This window comes from Schistocerca serialis, chromosome 1 (genome assembly GCF_023864345.2).
Source record: "Schistocerca serialis cubense isolate TAMUIC-IGC-003099 chromosome 1, iqSchSeri2.2, whole genome shotgun sequence".
NCBI lineage: Eukaryota > Metazoa > Arthropoda > Insecta > Orthoptera > Acrididae > Schistocerca > Schistocerca serialis.
The window spans coordinates 147,270,438-147,289,569 of NC_064638.1; the positions used below are offsets into that span (position 1 = coordinate 147,270,438).

The following is a 19,132-nucleotide window of genomic DNA, read 5'->3' on the forward strand; positions in this document are numbered from 1 at the left end:
CAGCGGATGCGATCCTATTTAAATTAACTGTGGCAAGTTTATAATCTTGCATGGTGGGGACAGGAAGGGTCCGTTTTATTCACTATCGTCTGCCCAAGACTTCTCGGTTGGCGTACACTGATGGCCAGTATCCATCAGTTCAGGACTCGGACGGTCGACATGCATTTCCATATCGGCCTCCCCCACGTGGCGCGCGCGACGGAACCCATTTCATCTGTGCCGCCGCGTTCACTGCCGTCTTTTCGGATCTGCTTTATAGTGCGCTGCAATTTCTTTTCCAGAGTGCGGATCTCCTCCTCACTCTTCTTCCGTGCCGACCGCTTAGATTTCCCTGTTCTTTGGGGAGGGGCGTCGGCGTCGGAACCGGTTTTGGTGTCCGTCAAGAGGCTGTGTATAGATCCTTCCTCAGATTGGTCACTGCCGTGAGGAAGGGGTGTGTGGGGCGCAACGTCAGGGGGGCAAGAAACGCGCGACCTGTCGCGACCATCCGACAACCGTTCTAGCTCTACGGACGTAGTTGGAGTAGTGACGGGAGTCGGTCCTACATGGTCGGCACGACGGCCGACAGTCGTGGAAACCTGCAGGTATGCAGCATGGCTGTCGGTATCGGTGACATCACTACGAGCGTGACATTCAGGGGTCGCCGCAGAGTTGTTGACAGTGACCGCGCCGACGTCTGGGGTCACCGTAGCCGGTTGGTGGAGCGTCGGGTTTGTCGCAGGCGACTCCATAATGTCTGCGCGTAAGACAACCGAATTTCATTGTGCCCATCTAGAGGTGTAAGACGATATTGCATTCCTCGGCGACCCGCCCGGACACGGGGACAAGCAGATTTTAAATGTTCAGTAGAGCCACAAATGACGCAAATTCTCGGTTGTCCTTCGTACATCACTAGCGCTCTAAAACCCTGCACCAAAATGTTGTACGGGATGTGCTTCGTCAAATCAATTTTAGCATTCCAAACGCTGTTGTCGACATTGAAATGCTTGTTTCCCCTCCACTGCTCGGCAAGAATTTGCAAGATATTACCATAGGGAGAGAAAGCTTGCCGAATTCAATCGAAGCAAACTTCGAAAGGCAGATTAAATATTCGGACGGTTCGTAGCACTAGTCCAGCATGACTGACGGACACTTTATAAATTTCGCCTTTAGAATTCACAAAACCCGCTGTGCCTGCCGTGTGGGGACATAATACGAATGCAAGGATCGTCACTGATCAATTTGACATAAACAGCGTTCGCAAGTAAGACATACGAAAAACCAAGGACTTCTTCGTCTCGTAGTCCTAATCTATCGTAAAACCAGTCAACGAGTTCGTGAACCTGAGGTCGAGCAAATCCATACGGAATCCAAATCGTAGCGTGTAACGTCTCAACTCATCTTCCATCACGGTCTTCAAGTTGTACTTACAGTACCAACAGCGGTGGGCGACGCCAAACACAGGCAAAGCGACCACTACGGCACGTCCGCTCACGGCCGCGGCCGCGGCGGAAAAGTACAGAGGCTAACTGGCGTTAAGCTGGCGGTGTGCTCGCTCAAATCAACACTTGCCAAGTGTACCCTTCCTGATGCGCTACTCTACGTCTGCAGAGAGTCAGGACGTCGCATGAGCCTTTCCTGTGTGCCTGTACATACTCAGACGTATCGAAGTCCAGCCACCTACTTTCTGCTGGCAATTCTTGTACCTGCCATCTTAGGCTATTCCCTTTCTGAACTCCAAGTGCTGCACACAAGACAGTTAAGTGACTATTAATATGGGTTATACTGTTTACCAACAAGTAATTTTAAAATAGCGTTTCCTTTCACAGCGCCATCTTGATTTGAAACACTTCCGCAGCTAACAGGTCGATTGATACTGGCCGTCGTTTCGTTTCAGGTTGTCAGTAAGTGCGTATTTCCATATCGTCGTTATACCTGTGATACCTGTAAGCACTCAGAAACGCCAACTTTCTCAACTATTACAGCTGTATGTGGTGAGACTGATTTTGCCCCAGTGAGTAAAACGTGTACCTCTGGTGGGACTTGAACCCACAATCCCCAGTTTAGGAGACCGATGCCTTATCCATTTTTTTTTTCCTTAACCACTTTTTTTTCCTTAACCACTTTTTTTTCCTTAACCACTTTTTTTTCCTTAACCACTTTTTTTTCCCTTAACCACTTTTTTTTTCCTTAACCACTTTTTTTTTCCTTAACCACTTTTTTTTTCCTTAACCACTTTTTTTTTTCCTGCACTCTAAGCAGGAATCATACCCCTTTTTTTCAGATGCCTTTACCACTTTTTGTTTTTTTACGCTCTAATCATCTCTTTTTTTTTTCAGGTATCCTAGCCAATTTTTTTTCCACCGCTCTATTAAATATTTTTTCCATTATTTGTTAATAATTTTCCTTTACTTTTTCTATGTTTTATTTTTGCAATTGTTTTTAAAGTGTTAGTTAAATTTTTTTTGTTTTCATTTTTTGAAAAAAATTCTGTTGGCAGTTTTTTTAAAGAAAAAGAAATAATTAAATCCCCTCCTTTGGGGACCGCCGTGAGCATTTAGTCAAGAAGAAATAAAAATTAAAGATGTGTCTCATCTCGGATCCAAGTGTATTCTGGTGATCCATGTGCACTGTTGGAGGGAGGTCCTGAGGCGCAGTGGCTGAAGTCAGGACACGAGTCGGAAGCAGTGGGGCCTCTTCGCGGCACTACAGGTGCTCCGCGCCCCAATCCACCACCACAAACCCGGTACACTACCCTATGCCCATTTTCTTGAATACAATTTTAAGCATATTTCCAAAGTTCTTGCCATGATTCTTGTATTGAAGAGTTTTGTGAAATTCGATTGGCATATGCATTTTGAATGCGACAGGATCATCATCGCCAAGTTTGTTAAAGATATAACTAGAATAATTACCCAGTAACCAACTCACAGTATTATTTTCCGTCTGTGGGTAAAACTTGAAATCAGGTCGATAGATCATCATCGCCTGGACATTGGCGGGAACACTGCGAGTGATAAGTGCGACTTGTTGCTGAATCCAGTTCCAGTTGTGGAGACGTTCCCCACAGGTGCATCTGTGCAGCACGGTATCTGTGACGTTGCAGTGAAGACAGAGGTCGGTAGCACTCAGCCCTATCCGGTGGAGTCGCTCATTGGTACTTATGATATTATTGACTGCTTTGTACCACGCAGTACGAGCATCCGAGCTCAAAACAGTGGAGCGAACGTTTCGCCATACTGTATCCCATTAGACTCCACTATATTTGTTAACAATCGGATTCTGGCTTTCGTGTTCCCTCCTTTCCGTCAAAATTGCTATTGCCATTAAAGACTGAGTTTGCCGTAACTGGTGACTAAGGTAGCTATACTCGAGATAATACTCTCTGATATGTTTAAGCCGGTAACAAATAGGTTGAACATTCAGCGGAGATTCAAGACTGTGTGGCCGGACAGCATGAAATAACTGTGCCGTAAGACCATGAGGTTCATCCTGTATGATTGCCGCCGTACGTGACACGTACAGAGCCAGTGCTTTGCGCCGTATGTCAACCAATCCCATCCCTCCATGCGTTGGGTGTAGCGCTGCTGTTCGTGCAGATGCACGAAAGATCTCGCCTTTCCATAGAAAATTCGTAACCTTTGACATGAGATTTTGAGCCACTCCTGCAGGAATAGGAAGAACCTGCGCCGTGTAGAAGGCCTTAGATGAAACACACTTATTAATCAACGTAATTCTGTCAAATTGGTTCAGACTTCTGTGGTAGTTATCAATTACTACACCGTTGATTTTGTGAGCCACATCCCTCCAGTTCGCCGCCGTCATGTTTAATATTGACGCCTTCAACACTATCCCTAGAGCTTTAAGTTCACTGACGTGTGTGGCACATGAAATTTGAAGACGGTCGAGGCCTCGCAGATTTAAAAGTTGCTTTTCTGTTCATTGATGTGTGCTCCAGACGCCTGACAATAGGTCTTGAGGACAGCTTCAAGCGCAGTGACGTCAGACTCATCTCTGATAATAATCCAAACATCATCCGCATAGGCTCCTGTTACGGACTTCACTCCTGAGATCGTTAATCCACTAAGCTTCGCCTGCAGGTGCGTGAGGAGCGGCTCGAGCGAAATGACGAACAGCAACATCGACAAGGGGCTGCCCTGAGGGACACCTCTGTCGGTTAGGAGCCGTTTCGTGAGTTGCGAATTTACTGAAATTTTTGCAGTGATTCCGATGGCCACATTTTTTATTATTGCGATCGCGGACGGTAAGAAGCCCAAGCGCCGCAGCGTCTCTAGTAGATACGTGTGATTGACAAGATCATATGCCTTAAAAAAATCGAGAAAGAGCATACCACATCTTACGTTGCCGGCGTCAGCTAGCGCAATAATATCCCTATAAAAGGCGACCGTTTGCAGTATAGTCCGCCGGAGAGCACATGTTTGCTGTTTGCAAAGGATGTTGGAAGTGAGCGGCAGAAGCCTCATCTTAACTGCACGAGCTACAATCTTGTAATCGGAATTCAGTAGTGATATCGGCCGAAGATTTGATACAGATTTTCCACCTCTGGTCATAGGGAGGAGAACAATTTTACATTCTTTAAACTCTCCTGGAACAGACTGCCCCTGCAAGACCTCGTTCACCATGTCTGTGATCTTCGCTCCTAGTATGTACCAGTACTTTTTATAAAATTCAATGGGACGACCGTCAGGCCCTGGGGACTTGTTAGTAGGGGAACTGCAGATGATGTCGAAAACGTCTTCGTGACTGAAACCCGAAGAAAGACTGTCACTTTCGTCTGCAGTTATCCTCGAAGGAAGAACTTCAAGGAGTTGAGAAGCGCTGTCTGCATGGGGAACGTTTGTAGTATAAGTCCTGACAAAGTAGCTGTAAAGTTCTCTGACGATATCGCGTTGATTTGTGACCGTCGTGCCATCTTCGAGTTTAAGTTCATCAGTGAAAGCCCTCCTTCTATTCTTCGCGTGCTTGACAAGGTGATACAAGGCCACCGTTTCGTCTGCGCGTACTGATTTAACTTCGGATCGAACCTTAAGTCCTTCTAACTGCTCCCGTTTCAGACTGATTAATTTAGCTTTGATTCTCTGAATTTCCCCTATTCTAGTAGCCGTGGCATCCGCTCTGTCATACAAATCTCTTAATACGGAGTAATAAAATTCCATTGTCCTGCGGATTCCAGTAGCCCGTTCAATACCAAAGGACATAAGAACCCTGCGCAGTTTGGGCTTCGCTTTATGGGTCCACCATGCTATAATGCTAGGGAAGGCATGAAGAGTGCGGAGGCACTGGTCCCAAGAACACTTGACGGCCTCCTCCAGATCTGAGTCGGTTAATAATGAAAGATTAAGATGCCACTGATTTTTAAACCAGCGCGTGGGTTGTTGTTGTAAGTTGATACACGCAACCACGCCACTGTGGTCTGAGAAGCTGGTAGGAATAGTTTCTACATTTAATAAGTTAGTTACTAAATTATCAGACACATAAATCCTGTCGATCCTGCTACAGGAATTTCCAACGATGTGTGTGTGTACCTCACTAAAGTTGGGTACCGAGCTTCCCAGGTGTCCTTGAGTTTAAGATCAGAAACAAGACTGTTTAACTCAGGCTAAAAATAAAAAGGCGGTGTCTGATCTTTTCTGGACAATACAAAATTAAAATCACCTCCAATGATTAGCAGCGGAGGATTGTTCCGCAGTAAGTAAATGACATCTTCCATATAAAAGCGTGCTCTGTCACCCCCCTGCGGGTTCGGGGGTAAGAATAGGCCCGCGGTATTCCTGCCTGTCGTACGAGGCGACTAAAAGGAGTCTCACATGTTTCGGCCTTATGTGATGGTCCCCTCTCGGGTTTGACCTCCATCTATCTAAATTATTCCGAAGAGCGAGCCAATTGGGGAAGGGCACCTTACATGGTGCACTGTATCCTTCGTGCATTTAGACCTATAGCCGTCTTTCTCGTCGTTGCAATGGTGTCCCGCTCGTTTTCGATCTCTTGGGCGATTACCACGCTGCACTCTGCAGTGTTTCTTTTAACTGTGACGACGACCTTGGCCATTTTTGCACCTAAGATCCAGCACGGTAGCCAGTCCGTTGTGGTGGGGTCGCCATGTACCCTCTTGGTTGTAGCCCCCTGACAACACAGGGATCGCTCTACTGATGCCTGCGCCGTTCACTCCCCACGTATGCCAAGGAGTAGATGCCCATCTCCCTGGGGCATCAGGACTCCCGGCAATGGCCATCCTGCCAGGTGGCCTTTGCTGTGGCTGGGTGGCGCCCGTGGGGAGGGCCCTTGGTCGGAGTAGGTGGCATCAGGGCGGATGACCCGCAATGAAGCGTGGTACATCATCTGTCGCTGGCGGCCAACCGTCAGCAGTCTCTAAGCGTTCGAGAGCCCATTTTAAAGGTAACGTTTATGACCCCAAATCGTTCCCCTCCCTCGCCACACCATGGGAGGAACGACAGGCATTGCGTGACACTGAGACGTATTCGCCCAGATATCTTGTCTGTACCAGAGCTGATGGGGAATCTTTTCTATCCGTAAAGCCGCAGTTCTTTGTAGAGCATTTAGAGGACAAGTTCGGGGAGGTGGAGGGCTTGTCCAAGATGCGGTCTGGATCGGTGATGATAAAAACGGCATCCTCTGCCCAGTCACGGAGGTTGCTCAATTGTGACAAGTTGGGGGATGTTTCCGTTAGCATCACGCCGCATAAGAGTCTGAACATGGTCCAGGGTATTATATTCCACCGGGATCTTCTTCTGCAGTCCGACGATGAATTACGCGCCAACCTCGAACGACGAGGTGTTCACTTCGTCCGGCGCGTCCATCGGGGTCCGAGGGATAATCAGGTCGCCACCGGTGCCTTCATCTTGGCCTTTGAGGGTGATGTCTTACCCGAAAAGGTTAAGGTGATGGTTTACCGTTGTGATGTGAAACCATATATCCCTCCTCCGATGCGGTGTTTTAAATGCTGGAAGTTCGGGCACATGTCATCTCGCTGTACTTCCAGCATCACGTGTCGGGATTGCGGACGTCCTTCGCATCCTGATACTCCATGTGCTCCGCCTCCTGTCTGTGTTAACTGTGGAGAACACCATTCCCCCTGCTCACCGGACTGTCGGATCTTCCAGAAGGAAAGGAAGATAATGGAATATAAGACCCTGGACCGCCTGACCTACACCGAGGCACGGCGGAAATATGAGCGGCTCCATCCTGTGCCCATGACATCCACCTATGCCGCTGCTGCAACAGCGGTCCGATCCTCTCCCGTGTCGTCACGTACTGTTGCCTCTCAGCTATGTCAAAATGACCCGGCCCCCTTGGTTGTGGGGAGCACTTCGCCCTCTGTTGCTCCATCTACTCCAGGAGCGACACCACCCCACCCATCGGGGACATTCGTCCCCCCTTCCCAGCCGGAGAAGCGTAGGGCTTCTTCGGCTACTCTAGCCAGGAAGGGGTCCCTTGGGGCCCTCCCTTCCCAGGCTTTGCCCAGTGTCAAAGCGGATACCCGCAAAGTTTTGAAGCAACAACCGGTCGCTGGTCATAGGGCTTCACGGTCGTCGTCCGTCCCTGAGACTGACCCAGTGGGGCCCTCCCAGCCAGACCCTCCCAAGGCACAGCGTGCGAAGCCGTTGAAGAAAAAGGCTCCCAAGCATCCTGACATTGCGGTGGCACCTGTCCCACCGCAACCTTCAACCTCTGCGTCTGAGGACGAGGTGGAGATCCTGGCGTCCGCTGAGGACCTCGATCTCGCCAGTCCCTCCGACGCCATGGAAAGCACTGGCACAGGTGCTCACTTGGAGGCAGCGGGTGACCCTGTGGCGTAATCTGCCTTCCCCGTCCCGTCACGCCTTTCCCAGCAATGGCCAGTACCATCCTCCAGTGGAACTGCAGCGGTTTCTTCCACCATTTAGCTGAGCTCCGCCAACTTATCAGCCGTCATCCTTTCCTTTGCATTGCTCTGCAGGAAACTTGGTTTCCAGCAATGCGAACCCCCGCCCTCCATGGCTATCGGGGTTATTTTAAGAACCGGGCAACTTACGAAAGGGTGTCTGGTGGCGTCTGCATATATGTCCTGAACTCTCTTCACAGCGAGTTTGTACCTCTACAAACAGCTTTAGAGGCTGTCGCTGTTCGGGTGTGGACGCCACAGGCTATCACCGTCTGCAGTATCTACCTTCCACCTGATGGTACTGTCGCGCAGCATGTCCTGGCTGCTCTGATAGCACAACTGCCGCCACCTTTTTTGCTGCTGGGCGATTTCAATGCCCACAACCCTCTATGGGGTGGGACTGTCTCCGATGATCGTGGTCGGGCCGTGGAGCATGTGTTGGCTCAGCTCGACCTTAGCCTCTTAAACACCGGTGCTCCCACGCATTTCAGTGTGGCCCATGGCTCGTTCTCGGCCATCGATCTCTCTATTTGCAGCCCTGGACTTGTCTCATCCCTCCACTGGAGGGTGCATCCTGACCTGTGTGGTAGTGACCATTTTCCCATCTATTTGTCACTGCCACAGTGTCATTCTTCTGGGCGCTTGCCCCGCTGGGCTTTCCACAGGGCTGACTGGCCAGCTTTTACTCCTGCTGTAACCATTGCGTCTCCCCCACAGGGTGACATTGACGAGGTGGTCCGTGTTTTAACCACGTCCATCGTTTCAGCGGCCGAGGCTACCATCCCCCGTTCCTCTGGCCTCCCTCGGCGGAAGGCTGTCCCCTGGTGGTCGCCGGAGATTGCTGAGGCTATTCGCGACCGTAGGCGGGCTCTCCAGCGTCATAGGCGGCACCCGTCTCTGGAGACCCTCATCGCCTTTAAGAGGCTCCGTGCCTTCGCCCGTCGACTTATTGCACGGCGTAAGCAGGAGTGCTGGGAGAGGTACGTCTCCTCCCTGGGCTCCCGTGTCTCGTCCTCGCACGTGTGGTCCCGTATCCGGCGGATTTATGGCTCCCAGACCCCTGTGGGTGTCCCTGGGCTGTCCTTGGACGGCGCTGTCTGCACGGACGCTGCCGCCATTGCTGAACGGCTAGCCGCGCACTTTGCTCAGAGCTCTGCGACTGCATCCTATCCCCCCGCCTTTCGCTCTCTAAAGGAGCGAGCCGAGCGGACGCCGTTCTCATTCCACACGCGTCATTATGAAACGTACAATGCTCCTTTCAGCGAGAGGGAACTCCTCGCTGCCCTCGCCGATTGCCCTGATACAGCACCAGGACCGGACTGCATCCATGCGCAGATGCTGAAGCATCTCTCCAGGGACTGCCAGAGACACATCCTCGCCATCTTTAACCGCATTTGGAACGAGGGCGTGTTCCCGTCGCAATGGCGAGAGGGTCTTATTGTCCCCATCGTGAAGCCCGGTGCGGACCCACTGGCGGTGGACAGCTATCGTCCCATTACCCTCACCAACGTTTTGTGCAAATTGCTCGAACGTATGGTGGGGCGGCGTTTGTGTTGGATCCTCGAGTCGCGCGGTCTCCTCGCTCCATCCCAGGGTGGCTTCCGTCGGGGCCGGTCTGCAGTGGACAATTTGGTGCGGCTGGAATCTGCTGTCCGTACGGCTTTTGCCAGACGTCAGCACCTTGTTGCTGTATTTTTCGATCTGCGGAAGGCGTATGACACCACATGGAGGCATCACATCCTCGCCACGTTGCATGGGTGGGGTCTTCGTGGTCGGCTCCCGGCTTTTCTTCAAAGCTTTTTATTGCGCCGCTCTTTCCGGGTGCAAGTCGGTGCCACCTCTAGTTCCTCTTATATACAGGAAAATGGGGTCCCGCAGGGCTCGGTGTTGAGCGTCTCGTTATTTCTAGTGGCCATTAATGGTCTGGCTGCAGCAGTGGGGTCGTCGGTGTCTCCTTTGTATGCCGACGACTTCTGCATCTCATTTAGCTCCACGACTACGGGAGTCGCCGAACGCAGGCTGCAAGTCGCCGTTCGCAAGGCAGCATCATGGGCTCTGGCTCATGGTTTTCAGTTCTCTGCTGCCAAGACTCGGGTTATGCACTTCTGCAGGCGTCGGACGGTCCACCCTCATCCTGAACTTTACCTCGACGGCCACCTGCTTGACGTGGTGGACACTTGTCGCTTCTTGGGACTCGTGTTTGATGCCCGGCTCACATGGGTTCCTCATGTTACTCAGCTGAAGCAAAAATGCTGGCGGCACCTCAACGCCCTCCGCTGCCTTAGCCACACGTCTTGGGGTGCAGATCGCTGCACGCTACTGCAATTGTACAGAGCCCTTGTGCAGTCCCGGCTTGATTATGGGAGCCTGGCCTATGGGTCTGCGTCACCCTCAGTGTTGAAGTTGTTAGACCCCATACACCACTGTGGGGTCCGGCTTGCAACTGGCGCTTTTCGTACGAGCCCCGTGGATAGTTTACTGGTGGAGGCCGGGGTTCCCCCGCTGCGGTTTCGCCGCCATCGACTGCTCGCCGACTATGCTGTCCACGTGCATTGCTCGCCAGGCCATCCCAATCGTCGCCTGCTTTTCCCTGCCATGGTCCTCCATCTGCCCGAACGGCGACCTAGGTGTGGGCTTTCCGTAGCTGTCCGTGTCCAGTCCCTGCTGTCAGAACTGGGGTCATTCCCTCTTCTGCCTCCCTTCCGGGTCCATACACCTACGCCTCCCTGGTGTTTGTCCCGGCCGTCTGTCCGTCTGGATTTGGCACAGGGCCCTAAGGACTCGGTTCCGCCTGTGGCCCTCCGTCGCCGTTTTCTTGCGCTCCTCGAATCATTTCCGGGCTGTGAGCCTGTCTACACTGATGGTTCCCTGGTTGATGGTCGCACTGCCTACGCCTTTGCTCACTCTGACCATATTGAGCAACGCTCCTTGCCGGCTGGCTGCAGTATTTTTACTGCAGAGCTGGTGGCCATCTTGCGCGCTCTTGAGCATATGCGTTTCTGCTCAGGTAGGTCCGTTGTCATCTGCAGTGACTCCCTGAGCAGCCTTCAGGCCATCGACCGCTGCTATCCCTCCTCTCCTCTGGTGTCCTCCATTCAGGAGGCTGTTTCCGCCATTGCCCGTTCTGGTGGTTCAGTGGTCCTGGTTTGGACGCCCGGTCATGTTGGCATCCCAGGGAACGAACGTGTAGACAGGCTGGCCAAAGGGGCGATAGACGCCCCAGCTTTGGAGATCGGCCTTACGGCTCGCGACCAGCAGCTGGTGTTGCGCCGTAAGGTACTTGGGATGTGGGCTGCTGAGTGGCGTGGCATGACAGCCCCGAATAAACTGCGGGCTGTCAAGGAGACGACCGATGTGTGGCGTTCCTCCCTGCGGGCTTCTCGCAGGGACTCGGTAGTCCTGTGTCGGCTGCGCATCGGCCATACGTACCTGACGCATGGCCATCTCTTGCGTCGGGAGGATCCCCCCTTGTGTCAGTGTGGGTCCCGGCTGACGGTCGGCCACATTTTGCTGGCGTGTCCTCGACTGCGCACACTCCGGCAATCTTTTAATCTCTCGGGCACTTTGGCTTTGGTTTTATCTGACGATGCCTCCATGGCTGATGACGTTTTAAATTTTATCCGTGGTAGTCCTTTTTATGGTTCGATTTAGGGAGGTCCTGCGCCTTTCCCTTTCTGTGTCTTTTGTCCTCGTGTCTGTTGCTGTTCTGGTAGGCCGTGAGATGGTTGACTCTTTCCCTTTTTTGATCTCGTGGTCAGTCAACCAGTCTCCGGCCCTCTTCCTTTCTTCTGTTTCTTTCTGTCTGGTGTTCCTCTGTTCTGTTCTTGTCTGTGGTGTTTGTTGCTGCATTTGTGTTCTTTTAGCGCCTGGGGGGACGTCTCCTCCCCCTTTGATTTTTTTCTGCTTCGTAGATTTTCGGCTCGCCTGATTTTGGAATGGGGGACTGATGACCTTCGCTGTTTAGTCCCCCTTAAACATCCAACAACCACCACCACCACCAGCATGACGTGTCGGGATTGCGGACGTCCTTCGCATCCCGATACTCGATGTGCCCCGCCTCCTATCTGTGTTAACTGCGGAGAACACCATTCCCCCTGCTCGCCGGACTGTAGGATATTGCAGAAAGAACGGAAGATAATGGAATATAAGACCTTGGACCGGCTGACCTACCCCGAGGCTAGACGGAAATATGAGAGGCTCCATCCTGTGGCAATGCCGTCGACCTACGCCGCTGCTGCCACGACGGTTCTCCCGTCATCACGAATCGGCTCTACGATCGGTCAGCATCCACCGGCCCCCTTGCTTGTGGGGGGCACTTCACACCCTGTTGCTCCTGCTCCATCTTCTTCAGGAGCAACACCCTCCCAACCTTCGGGGACATCAGCTCCCCCTTCCCAGCCGGAGAAGCGTAAGACTTCTTTGGCTGCTCTCGCCAGGAAGGTATCCCTTGGGGACCTCCCTTCGCAAGTTCCGACCAGTGGCAAAGCGGACGCCCGCAAGTGGTTGAAACAACCGCCAGTCCCTGGTCGTCGGGCCTCGCGGTCATCGTCTGTCCCTGAGACTGACCCAGTGAAGCCCATGCAGCCTGAAGAGCCGAAGGCACAGCGTGATAAGCAGAAAAGGAAGAAAGTCCCCAAGACCAACGGTAATGCGGTGTCACCGATCCCGCCGCTCCCTACAAGCTCTGCCTCTGAGGACGAGGTGGAGATTCTGGCGTCCGCTGAGGACCTCGCTCTTGCCGGTCCCGCGGACGCAATGGATGGCATTTGCACGGACACTCCATCGGAGGCAGCAGGTGCCACAGTGGCGTAATCTGCCTTCCCAGTCCCGTCACGCATTTCCCAGCCATGGACAACACCATCCTCCAGTGGAACTGCAGCGGTTTCTTCCACCATCTAGCTGAGCTCCGCCACCTCATCAGCCTTCACCCTTTCTTCTGCATTGCTCTCCAGGAAACTTGGTTTCCAGCAATGCGAACCCCCGCCCTCCGTGGCTATCGGGGTTATTATAAGAACCGAGCAGCTTATGAAAGGGTGTCTGGTGGCGTCTGCATATATGTCCTTCACACTCTGCACAGCGAGTCTGTCCCTCTCCAGACGCCTTTAGAGGCTGTCGCTGTACGCGTGTGGACGCCACAGGCTGTTACCTTCTGCAGTCTTTACATTCCACCGGATGGTGATGTCTCGCAGCATGTCCTGGCTGCACTGGTCGCCCAATTGCCGCCACCTTTCTTGCTATTGGGCGACTTCAACGCTCATAACCCTCTGTGGGGTGGGTCAGTGGCAACAGGTCGAGGTGCCATCGTTGAGCATTTATTGTCGCAGCTCGATCTCTCGCTGTTAAATGATGGTGCCTTCACACACTTCAGTGTGGCGCATGGCACCTACTCCGCCATTGACCTTTCCATCTGTAGCCATAGCCTCTTACCGTCTGTCCAATGGAGTGTGCATGACGACCTGTGTGGTAGTGACCATTTTCCGATCTTTTTGTCACTACCACAGCGCCACTCTTCTGGGCGCCCTAGCAGATGGGCTATGAATCAGGCTGACTGGGACTTGTTCTCCTCCGCTGCCGCTTTTGAGCCTCTCTCTACCGATGACATTGATGCGGTGGTTCAATCGGTCACCACCGGCATCGTTACTGCCGCCGAATCTGCCATTCCCCATTCCTGTGGGTCCCCTCGGCGGAAGGCTGTGCCTTGGTGGTCGCCTGAGATCGCTGAAGCGATTAAAGATCGCCGGCGGGCGCTCCAGCGACACCCCTCCCTCGACCACCTTATCGCCTTCAAACGGCTGCGTGCGCGGGCCCGCCTCCTTATCCGCCAAGGCAAGAAGGAGTGCTGGGAGCGGTATGTGTCCACAATTGGCCTCCATGTCACTCCATCGCAGGTCTGGGCCAAGATTCGACGCGTCTACGGCTATCGGCCACCTGTCAGCGTCCCTGCGCTCTCACTGAATGGAGCAGTTTGTACTGACTCCGACGTCATTGCAAATCGCTTAGCAGAGCATTTTGCTATGAGTTCCGCTTCTGCGAATTAGCCCCAGGCCTTCCGCTCCATTAAAGAGCGGATGGAACGTCGGAGCCTTTCGTTTCGCACCAACCACCCAGAATCTTACAATGCTCCATTCAGTGAGTGGGAATTTCGCAGTGCCCTCGCTGCTTGCCCTGATACCGCTCCTGGGCCGGATGGCATCCACTGTCAAATGCTGAAACACCTTTCAGTGGACTGCCAGCGGCGCCTTCTCGATCTTTACAACCGTCTTTGGGTCGAGGGGGAGTTTCCGTCGCAATGGCGGGAAGGCATTGTCATCCCCGTTTTGAAACCTGGAAAGACCCCTCTGGAGGTGGACAGCTACCGTCCCATTAGCCTCACCAACGTTATGTGCAAGCTTCTCGAACGGATGGTGAGCCGGCGCTTGCATTGGGTACTGGAGTCTCGGGGCTTTCTGGCTCCGTCTCAGGGTGGGTTCCGTACAGGCCGCTCCGCCACCGACAATCTGGTGAGCCTGGAGACTGCCATCCGTACTGCCTTTGCCCGCCGTCAGCACCTGGTCGCTGTCTTTTTCGACATGCGGAAGGCGTACGATACGACATGGCGTCATCACATTCTTTCTACGCTTCATGGATGGGGTCTTCGGGGTCCTCTGCCGATTTTTATCCGCAATTTTCTGTCGTGTCGTACCTTCCGCGTGCAAGTCACGGCCTCGTATAGTTCCTCCCACGTCCAGGAGAACGGTGTGCCACAGGGCTCTGTTTTAAGTGTCTGTCTGTTTTTAATAGCCATTAACGGGCTTGCTGCGGCCGTGGGAAATTCTGTCTCCGCTTTCCTGTATGCTGACGACTTCTGCCTTTATTACAGCTCTACTGGCATTGCAGCTGTTGAACGTCAGCTACAGGGCGCTATCCGTAAGGCGCAGTCTTGGGCTGTAGCGCATGGGTTTCAGTTTTCGGCAGCCAAGACCTGCGTTATGCATTTCTGCCAGCGCCGAACAGTCCATCCTGAGCCGCGGCTTTATTTTGCCGACGAACTCCTTGCTGTGGTGGAGACCCACAGGTTTTTGGGGGTGGTTTTCGATGCCCGGTTGACTTGGCTGCCTCATATCCGGCAGCTCAAACAGACGTGTTGGCGGCATCTCAATGCACTCCGGTGTTTGAGCCACACCCGCTGGGGAGCCGACCGCTCTACCCTCCTACGGCTCTACCAGGCGTTAATCCAGTCCCGTCTGGATTATGGGTGCCTGGCATATGGCTCAGCATCCCCGTCTGCATTGCGGGTGCTGGACCCAATTCTCCACAGCGGGATACGCCTTGCCACTGGTGCTTTCCGCACTAGCCCTGTGGACAGCTTACTCGTGGAGGCAGGTGTACCTCCCCTGCGGTTCCGACGCCAACGTTTGCTGGCCGCTTATGCTGCCCATGTTCTCAGCTCGCCCGGGCATCCAAATTATCGTCTCCTGTTCCCGCGATCGGTCGTCCATCTGCCAGATCGTCGGCCCCGGTCTGGTTGTACAATAGCGGTCCGCGTCAAAGAGCTTCTCTCTGGGCTTCAGGTTTTCACTGTTCCACCTACTTTCCGGGCTACTTTGCATACACCCCCATGGTGTGTTCGTCGCCCTTGCCTTCGGCTGAACCTGGCACAGGGCCCGAAGGACTCAGTCCCTCCAGAGGCCTTCCGCCGCCGCTTTTATTCTATCCTGGCCACGTATCAGGGCTCTGGTATTGTCTACACTGACGGTTCGATGGTTGCTGGTCGTGTCGGGTATGCGCTCACTCTAGGGGACCGTTCCGAACAACGTTCCTTGCCGGATGGCTGCAGCGTTTACACTGCTGAACTGGTCGCCATCTTTCGTGCCCTAGAGTATATCCGCTCCTGCTCAGGTGAGTCCTTCGTTATCTGTAGCGATTCCCTGAGCGGTTTACGAGCTCTCGACCAGTGTTTCCCTCGTTCTCGTTTGGTGATGGCTATCCACGAGTCTCTGCATACTCTCGCCTGTTGCGGCCGCTCTGTGGTCCTTGTGTGGACCCCCGGTCATGTCGGTATCCCGGGTAACGAACATGTTGACCGCCTGGCGAAAGAGGCCACCAGCAAGCCATCTCTGGACCTTGGCCTCCCTGAGACTGATTTGCGGGCGGTCTTCCGCCGCAAAATCTTGGCGCTATGGGACGAGGACTGGCGCGAACTGACAATGTCCAATAAACTCCGTGCTGTCAAGGAGACGACGGCTGTGTGGCGGTCATCCCTGCGAGCCACTCGCAGGGACTCGGTAGTTCTTCGCCGGCTCTGCATTGGCCACTCCCGGCTGACACACAGTTATTTACTGCGCAGGGAGGACCCCCCTGTATGTCGCTGCGGGGCGGCTTTGACAGTGGCCCACATTCTGTTGGCCTGCCCCCTTTTAGCTGTGGTCAGGCAGACATTTGCACTGCCTGATACGCTCCCTGCCCTTTTAACAGACGACTCCGCTGTGGCTGACTTAGTTTTACGTTTTATTCAGGCAGGGGGATTTTCTCATTTAATCTGAGTGTTTCTGTTTTATTTTATTGTTTTGTGTAGCTTCTGGCCTTTGGCCTATGGTTTTACACTGATTTTTTAATGTGTCTCTAAGTGGTTGGCCTTTCCTTTTTTTATGTCTATGGTCGGCCAACCACCGTCACACTCTGTGTGGTTTTAGTTTGTTTTGTCTTGTCTTTGTCTCAGTATCTCTTGTTCTGTATCGTCTGTGATCTCTTCTGTTCCTTGTTTTTATTCTCTGTGGGTGTTCTTTGTCTTTGGGAAAAGGGACCGATGACCATGGCAGTCTGGTCCCTTTAATCCCCCAAACCAACCAACCAACCAACCAACCAACCGCGCTCTGTCAGCTCTACGAGTACTCCCGGAAGGCGCGTACAAATTACTAACAGTAACGCCAAAAATATTGACACTCAGTCCTCGACCGGATTCTAATCCTTCAATGTGGGCAACTGGAATACCTTCCCTAATTAAGACGGCAGTCCCCACGTTCGTTTCTGGGGAAGAATTGATTATTGCAACAAAACCGGTAAGGTTTATTTGCTGCAAGGCCACCTCTTGTAAAAGGGCGATGTCTGTATCCGACTCGTAAAGATATTGTTGTAGAGCACGCACCTTGACATCAGATCGGATCTTGTTAATATTTAACGTTGTTATTTTATATGCCTGTGACATACTGAGACCTATGCATGAAGGGGGAGGAATTAATCATCGCCAACGGTCGGATCGTCATGCCATTTCATTTGTTTATCCGGTTGTAAAGCCAAGTCATGCTCGTTGTGTTTGCCCCCGGCATCTTTATTCTTAGTTTTCTTACGGACAACGTTCACATTTGGTTGGATTCTGTTCCTGCGGCGCCCACTATGAGCCATCTCGGCAGACGGCGGCGTGGGCGGGTCGTGGGGAATGTCAACGGCCGACGACGGTCCCGACACTACGGCCGGAATCAATCGCGCCGTGTCCTCCGGCGGCAACCCAGCTGCGGAAGTACTTTCGCTGTCAACACGTTTGTTATCAAACTCCACATGAAGTGGTGTGTTGACATTTTCCGTCACCGACTGCTGTTTATGTTCGCGTTCCGTGTTATGACAACATTCCTGTTGTGTTGCCGTGTTGCGAGCCGCCGCCGTTGGCTGTTCGGCATCCTCAGCTAGAGGCGTGGTCTGTTTACTATCACGACTGTCTACGCCGTGGTGAACCCCTGCAGCGACCTGCTGTTCACATGTCGGTCGGTCCACCGGAACCTGTTGCTGTGGTTGGTTGGAGGGCCGACCATCCGTCCCCTGCGACGCCGCGACAGCAGCTGAAATGTCACTATGTGACATGCCAGAGGAAATATCGTCTACTAGAACGGAACCTTTTAAGAACTTAGTATCAGATCTACGTTCCTGCGAGTCCTGTCTCTTTGATTCTGGTGTACTGGGGGCTTCGTCCTCAGAACTAGTACCGTCACAAGTCCTACGCCGTTTGTTGGTAGCAGTGTCTCCGGTCGCAAGTGTCGGTTCGTCTGTACTTGTCCGAGGCAAGGTTGGAAATTCCTCAATGCGCACGACTTCCGGTTCACGCAACGCAGGTACACCACCGGCTGTAGAACTTTCTGCCGCTTGATTATCGGTAATAATCTCCGCGAGCGTTAGCCGTTTCCGTTGCTGTAACGAATTTTTTAAGACGAAAACCCGTTTAGGACAATCTTGACGCATGTGTCCACTCTCATTGCAGATGTGACACGTCAAAGTTTGACCAGAGTACGTAACTTGAACCCTGTAATCGCAAACCATAATATGGGAAGGAATATTGACTTTCACATGCATATCTACTGACCGAACACCACTGAAACACTGCAAGCGATGTTGGCTAGACCAGCGTTCATTTCGAATCTGTTTGACATCCCCATACTTGCTTAACACATCTTTTAAATAACAATTTTCAACTTCCGGGGGCAGATTAAAAATACGTACATTTTTATATTCTACGTCGGCATTAGTAACGGTGACGGTACTTACAGAGTTATCCCGATGCCGGAATTCAACTCGCCCGCCATGCTTCAAGAGTATCTTATCCAGCAACACAGGGTTCAGCAATTTGACAAAAAAACAATATTGCTCCATGTCGTAATATGCAGTGTGCATCTGATCAGAATTGATACCAATAACGTCCACTATCCAGTCATGAATTTCCAGTGACGTCGGCTGTACGGGACGGGTTGACTTTTCAAATTCAAAGCGGAGGGTACTTTTCCTGGGAAATAACCTGGCCATATCAGAAATTAAGAAGCGGTCGAAGCCGCAAAATAATAACAACGAAAACGGTTACAAACTCCTAAACAATTAACGGAAAATTTCACTGCACTTAGAACAGAAAGTAAACACAACACAAATATCACAACTCGCAAACTCTCCGGTTAACAGCGCTCTCAGCACGTCTGTGTAGCTCCGTGTCTCAAGCGCGACTATCCATTAGGCCACAGAGGCTGACTGGCGTTAAGCTGGCGGTGTGTTCGCTCAAATCAACACTTGCCAAGTGTACCCTTTCTGATGCGCTACTCTACGTCTGCAGAGAGTCAGGACGTCGCATGAGCCTTTCCTGTGTGCCTGTACATACTCAGACGTATCGAAGTCCAGCCACCTACTTTCTGCTGGCAATTCTTATACCTGCCGTCTTAGGCTATCCCCTTTCTGAACTGTAAGTCCTGCACACAAGACAGGTGACTATTCATATGGGTCATACCGTTTACCAACAAG

At 52.4% G+C, this 19,132-nt stretch overlaps 1 pseudogene; it reads right to left on the reverse strand.

Annotated features, from left to right (window-relative positions):
- Positions 1–17,716, reverse strand: part of LOC126457170 (drebrin-like protein) — a 97,241-nt pseudogene extending 79,525 nt beyond the window's left edge.
- Between the last annotated feature and the right edge of the window lie 1,416 nt (positions 17,717–19,132).